We start from the raw sequence: 6,873 nt of genomic DNA, 5'->3' as shown, positions 1-6,873 counted from the left end.
TGGAAGACAAGCGTAATGCATTGAGGTCTGTGAAAGCCACAAAGGAAGCAAAAGTCAAGCAGCTGAAAGAGAAAGCACATAACCTGGAAGAATTCTATGAACAAAGAAAAGTGCCTTCAAAAAAGTAAGATGGGGCGCTTGGGTGGCTCAGTCGGTTGAACGTCCAAATTCGGCTCAGGTCATGATCTCAGGGTCCATGAGTTCAAGCCCCACGTCAGGCTCTGTGTTGACAGTTCAGAGCCTGGAGCTTGCTTTGGATTCTATATCTTCCTCTAGCCCTACCCAACTCGCACTCTGTCTCTATCAAAAAATGAATAAACGTTAAAAAATATTTAGAAAAGTAAGATGTTCACGTGACAACTGTCACAAGGACCGGATTGTATGGGAGAACATGGCAGCCAGTAGAGATAATTGTATTTCTTTTGGAACTGGGTCCAGAGTATTTTTGCCCAATGCATTCAGTAGAATTGGACCTTCCCTTCCTACCTTGCTTTCTGTAACGTAACCGACATTTTCCTTTCTGTCCTAAGTGCTTGCCACACATTGTGTCATGTTTTGGGGGCGGAAGAGGGAAGGTACCATCATTAATAACTTTAATACCTGGATCCACTCTGGAATCACCTACACTGTCCTGTAGGTTTCAATCGCATCACACTGTTTTGTCGCCCAGCAATTAGGTCATTTTTGTTCAGGACCAGACATGGGTCAAAAATGTGTGGGGAAAAAAATGAATTATCTTGCTGCAGAAACAATGGAAGTTGCTTTCTGGAAAGTGGGTAGGGGTACCAGCAGTACTGGATCCCTGCATCCATTCTGCCAGTGAGATTGTTCGCTGCAGGCACAATCCGTAAGAAAGTCAAGTTGTTTCCTGTCCCCCGATTTTTCAAGTGTAACTCTTCTGAGTCTTGGCCAAAGCCTGCAGCTTCACTAGGGCTCATCTTTGCTGGCCGCCCCTGAACTACACTTGTTTACTTCTAACTCTGTGCCCATAAAGTTCTTCAGCTTCTTTGCCATTCAAGTGTATGCCCCCCACATCAATGATGAGTCCTAGGGAGTTTGGGTCCAACTGCCAGGCTGGCTTTGTCCTGGGCTTCCTTCTTCTCCATCTTGGTCTTGTGTGTCTTCGTGGGGTTGTCAGATACTTGGTGCATTCAGTCACATGTCTCCTCCTTTGTACAGTATTTCCTTTTGTTCTCAGGAGGAGATGCGGGACTTGAGACCCTCACTCGTGTTGGAAAGTGAAGTCTTCTCTTCCCTGGAGACTCACTTTATGTTCATCCTTCCCATAGCTGGGGTTAGGGCTTGCTCTGTCTCACTGGCATCTTGTTTTTGTTAACTCGTAAGCTCTTCCTGTGAGTGGGTACAACACCCTGATCACCTGTCTATCTTCAACCCCTTACAACAGAGCCACTACATTACAACCACTCCAGCAAGCATTTGCCGAAGGACTGCCTGAGAGGCCAGAAGGAAATGCATGTGCCTTTCTCTGTCTAGTGCTTTTGTGTCATTTTCTAAGAGATTTTCAATTTTTCATGTGATTCTTGAGTACATCAAGTGTTAAGTTGAAACCATCTCAGTCAACACCACAAAGAAAATAGTCTGAGGGCAACACAGCAACCCAGCCTTGCCAAGCATTGCCTTTGGCTGCCTTCACTATCAACGGAATGAGTCTTGTTAAAGTAGATTTGGCTCCATGAAGTTGAGAGTTTTCCACCTGAAATCTCTTTCCTGGAAGTAAACCCAGACTGTGTGACAGTTCATATCAGGTTGTACGTCAGGAGATGATGTTGTTCTAAGATTGGCCTTTTGAAGGTGGAGGCAGGGGTTGCAGTCCTGAACTCTAGCGATGTCTGGGAGTGAGCTGCAATGTTAGTGAAACCATAATCTGGAAGGTCGTCTTTCAGGTGATTGCCTGTGTCATGGTACAACTTTTGGACTGAGAATCAGGGCTCCCCACGGAGGCGTAAGACTAGTGATGATCCCCTGCTTCATCCTAATGGGTACAGTTGGTCAGATATGGTTTTTCACTCACTGATGAAATGAGTCTTCACCATATCAAACAAAAGACCAACTCTGGGAAGGCACAAAATACAATGTTATTTGATGACTTTATGATAAAGGAGATGAAACAAGAGAACTAGAAAGACAGTTCCAATAGTAGAGACGTGGCAGCAGACAGAAGTTGAATTTTCTTGAACTTAAATGGGGTGTTCACTTCATTTCTCTGATTGGGTTGTCTGTGCATTTATGGGAGAAGTGGGGGAAGGGATATTTGCATAGGCCTTCAAGAGTGCTGGGAGGTAAAAAGGGAGAACTTCTGGACCTTGGTCCTGACTGTGTATGTATTTTTCCCATCTTAGGAAGCTGAAAATGACACTGTGAACTGGCGGCAAAGAAGAATCATCTGGCAGCTGCGGGTAAAATTTGAAAATAGCTACAGAAAGGGCGCCTGGGTGGCTCAGTCGTTTAAGTGTCCAACTTCAGCTCAGGTCATAATTTCACAGTCCGTGAGCTCGAGCCCCATGTCAGGCTCTGTGCTGACAGGTCAGAGCCTGGAGCCTGTTTCAGATTCTGTTACATCTCTCTCTGTCCCTCCCCCGCTCATGCATGTGCTCACTCTCTCTCTGTCTCAAAAATAAACATTAGGAAAAAAAAAGAAAATAGCTACAGAAGAAATAAACAAGTACAAGTGAGTTCAGCTAGTAATTACCAGAAGCTCATGAAACCGCTGTTCATTTTTTGGTTTTTAATCTTTTTGCAATGTTTAAAGTCAACATATACATAGAGTATTAACAGATAAAAAAGGTAAATTTAGAAAGAATAAAACAATTAAGTTTATAAACATTTGCAGATCTCAAGTAGTGGCCAGACTGTGTGGAAACTTTGTCCATGCTAACATTCCTCGGGGGTGGTGTCAATTGTCATCATCTGTAGGAAAGCAGTGTGTCGTACAATGAATCATACCCATCAACGTGGTAGTGCCATTTCATGGCCCTCGTCTTTGCAACCCTGGGAAACATGGTGAGGATATAAGTTATAGAAGAATAGATCTTTATGATAAAAGACACTTGTCACATGATGAGTTAGAGAAAGATTGAAAATGGGAAGGAACTCTATGAACTCTGAACCCTACAGGCATGGAATAATGAGTAAGGAAAGGATGTAACAAGAGCTTTGATCCTACTGGTCATTGATAATCATGGGCAAAGTGTTTCATGTGTAAGAATAAATTGTATCAGGGGACAGATATGAGGTTGTTGGGAACGTGGGCAGCTTATTTAAAATCATACCCAATATTGGGCCTTATCTGACAAGAGCAATTGTAACTCACAGGCAACAAATTGAACAAACACGGGAACAGCTGCAGCAGGCAGAGCTCCCCTTTAGATACCAGGTAACCTGAGTTCTGCCTGACATACTGAACCCTTAGCACCTCACGCGGGTGAGTGTAGTGGCCCTTGGAATCCCTTACCACAGGCTTTTCATTGTTGGCTTTTTCAGCTTGCAGTTCATGAGAAGAATGCTCAGGACAACTAGGTAAGTGTTTTCTTGTTTCCTCCTCTTTCTTTGGTGCACAGTGTGGCACCACCTTCCGACTGAAGGTGGATGTGTTTTTTCTCCCCCAGATCAAGACTCAGATCTGGGACAGGGAGATGGTGGAGCAGGGCAGGGAGGTCGCTTACTTGAAATACAGGTGTGGTCATTTGACTTGCGTTTTTATGGGTGTTTCCAGGGATGACGCCTGCACTGTTAGTTGTCTAGTAGACGACGTGGTGTTACAACTCTTATAGAAGTCCATTATTTTTCTGTATCCAAGACTGGACGGGATGGAAGCAAAGAGGCTGCCTGAGGGATACACGAGGCAGAAACCAATGGCTGCAAGACCAGAGACGCAGAACCCTCCGAGGAGAGGTAAGAGGCACGTTGTGATGTGCCGCAATCTAACTTCTGCTGTGCAGCTTGTTCCTGTGGATGATCATTGTGTGGTCTGGAAAGAATCACAAGCACTAAGGACAGCAGGTGGTCTGAAGGGGTGACAGAAGGGTGTTCTCCTCTGCTGCCGCAGTCAGTGAGGCATTTGTCCCTGAGACTGGTGGAGCTCATGCCCCTCCTCTACCGGTGACCCTCCCACCTCCTCTAGCATCCCCCTGTCTGAAGAGCCTGGAAAGGATGACAGGACATGGGCCTCATCCTTCTTCCCACCCGGACTCAATGTGAAGACTTTAGTTTATTTGAGGAGAAGCTCATTTATTCACTAGTTTTAACGGTCTTTCTTTTTGTTTGTTTTTGGGAACTGTACTCCTACATCCCTCAATTGAAGTTCCATAAAGCTTAGCTTAGTCCCCTGATGGTATCAGTGTAACTCTGCAGCTTCACTGCTAACTTCTCACAGTTTCCCATTTCTCTATAGTGTCAAATTAGTCTTTCCTTATATACTAACTGCTCTCATGTGGAAGGCAGCTTGTAGATAAGCTGAGAGATTGAACAATTTGCCTGAAGTCGGAAGAAATGCACGCTTCTTGAGGACTCATTGAGGATATATGCCAAACCAGTAATCTTTTTTTTTTTAAGTTTATTTATTTTGAGAGAGGCAGAGACAGAATGCCAAGCAGGTTCCACACTGTCAGTGAGGAACCCAATGCTGGGCTTGAATTCACAAGCTGTGAGATCGTGACCTGAGCCAAAATTAAGAGACGGATGATGAATCCAAGCATCCTCATATTAATTCTTTATCTGTAATGAAATCGTGATTTCCCATGATGTATACTGAGAAAACTGTTTTACTGATGAATTCTAAATTGCTAGTTGTGCCTGACCTGTCCACAGTTATGTGATTAATTATGAAACAACATGAACTAGAGCACCGTGAGGTCTTTATCAAGGTGAGGGGATGGTTCTCTCCCTTATCCTTGGGGGTCACCTGAGGCATGTGGGATACCCTCTGCCTCTGGTCACGGACCTGACTGAAGGGAAAAGTTTAAGATATTTGAGGAATGAGTTGAGGGATTGTTTTCATTATGCCCAGTCCTCTGAAAGCAGAATAAACCTCTGTCCCTTCTAGGGTCTTTAGTAGATTGAGAAACTGCTGAAACCTCTGTGAGGTACAGCGACTCTGGCTGTACCAAGAATGCAGACAAGGACAAGGTAAATGCCGGGGCCATTCTCAGTTGTAACTCTTTTGGGAAACCCTCATCTTTATGTACGGCACGCTCACCCAGCCTTGTCTTGTTTTGCGTGTTGTGTGCTATGTCTATTTCTTCTTTGTTTTCGAAACGCATACTCATAACCCAGGAGCCCACAGGCTTCTCAATTTTTAGTCTGTCAGCTTTCTGTGGTAAGTTTAGAAGCCAAAAGCGCTTAGAGACTGAGTACCTTTAGGTTTTTCCGTGAGTTTCAAGAAATAACGAGAGGAGGATGACTGCACACTCCAAACAGAAGTCTCCTGGCCTGGGTGACCCCTTGCAGACCTCACCTCGGTGGGAAGAGTGTGGTTGCTGTGTCTTTCTTTCTTGATTCTGGCTAGGAGATGAACCGGTTAGAAACGACCTCATGACTCCAACTTTATATGTTGTGCCCTGTGCCATTTAGAGTGGTCCTAGATAAAGCCAGTGTCATCAGTCATCACCTTCCTGTCTTTGTTGGTAAATGACTTGCCTGGAATCCTCCACCTATACCTTAGGTAAAAATAGTTTGAACACTGTGTCCTTCAATTGTGTTTCTATGAGCAGTTTTTGGTTGTGTCCCCAGTCACTGTTAGAGCTCATACAGTCTCATGACACATACCAGGAGTTTTGTACCAAAACACTTGCATGAAATCTGTTATGTGAATTTCTCCTTCTTTTTTTCTGTTGCACATAATTACTCTGTGTCCTGTAGTATGCTTAAAGTCAGAATTCCCTATGAATTAAGATGAACACATCTGAGCTTTGTAGACATTCACCACAAGTAACTTGTTCTTCACAGAGGTCTCTCATTCCCCTGCAGGATTCCAGGCATCCTCCACTCCCCAGAGGTCTCAGAGGCCTTTGACAACACTTCAAGAGGGAAGACTCCTTTCTCAGGGAGAAGAGCAAAGGAAGCATAGAGAGGGTCCGGCTGCAGAACGTTTTGCCAGGAGTGGCTGTGATTCCATGAGCAGAATATGAGCCGTGTATTCCCACTTATTTTTTGTGTGTGTGTGTTCTTAATATACCAAAAGCAGAGCATCTGGAGTTGCTGTAGAGGAGGGATGCAGGGTGAACCTGGACATCGATGGCTGCCTGTCTGGAGAATGCTACTTCATTAATCTGTAATTACTTCTGTTAACCCTCTAGGACAGGACCCTTGCCATTTTCTTCCACAGACATGGGCAGTGATGTGTGGTGGCAGTAGGTTAACCTCTTGCATCTACTACCCCAAGCTGTAGGTGGTATCCAGTGGCAGGGACAGAGTTTTCAGGTACTGATGCTACTCTCTTGGATCCTGGTGGTAGAGAAGGTGGCAGGTGCTGACACATTCTTCTCTGGGTTACAGCTGCTTTTGGTATTGGTTCTCTTGTCTGGCATATGGATGTAGCTGTCACTTCTGCAGGGCAGTCTGGATCCTGGGGACCTCCTCCGTTAACTGGACGATTCTGCATGCCCTACCCTGGAGACGCCCCGCCCCCATGGACTATTACGCACGTCCACCTCCTGAACCTTAGTGGCCCTGAGGCCACTCAGAACCCCTCCACCTGCAACACTTGGTAAGATGATCTGAGCACTAGGAGTTGACTTGTAAAACACACTCACCTTATTTTGTTGCTGTTAGGTCTTGGGCCAAGGTGTAGAGGCGGTACCACAGATATTGTGATGCAAGGGGAATGTGTCTGCTGCCATTACCACATTCCTCAAA

The 6,873-nt window shown here is 45.1% G+C and overlaps 1 long non-coding RNA gene across 3 annotated transcripts; it reads left to right on the top strand.

Moving 5' to 3' along the window:
- Window positions 1-2,854: 2,854 nt before the first annotated feature.
- LOC122212891 lies at window positions 2,855-6,807 on the top strand. 3 transcript variants are annotated; one of them, XR_006199351.1, is made up of 4 exons: window positions 2,855-3,394; window positions 3,502-3,537; window positions 3,734-3,912; window positions 6,571-6,807. It is a non-coding gene; the product is annotated as an uncharacterized LOC122212891 (long non-coding RNA). The 3 variants fall into 3 exon arrangements; XR_006199349.1 differs by lacking the exon at window positions 6,571-6,807 and having other exon boundaries at window positions 3,734-4,231; XR_006199350.1 differs by lacking the exon at window positions 6,571-6,807 and having other exon boundaries at window positions 3,627-4,231.
- Window positions 6,808-6,873: the final 66 nt, after the last annotated feature.

The sequence above is a fragment of the Panthera leo genome, unplaced genomic scaffold (assembly GCF_018350215.1).
Source record: "Panthera leo isolate Ple1 unplaced genomic scaffold, P.leo_Ple1_pat1.1 Un_scaffold_43, whole genome shotgun sequence".
Lineage (NCBI taxonomy): Eukaryota > Metazoa > Chordata > Mammalia > Carnivora > Felidae > Panthera > Panthera leo.
Note: the sequence above shows the minus strand (reverse complement) of the source record. Positions and strands in the feature narration are given on the sequence as shown.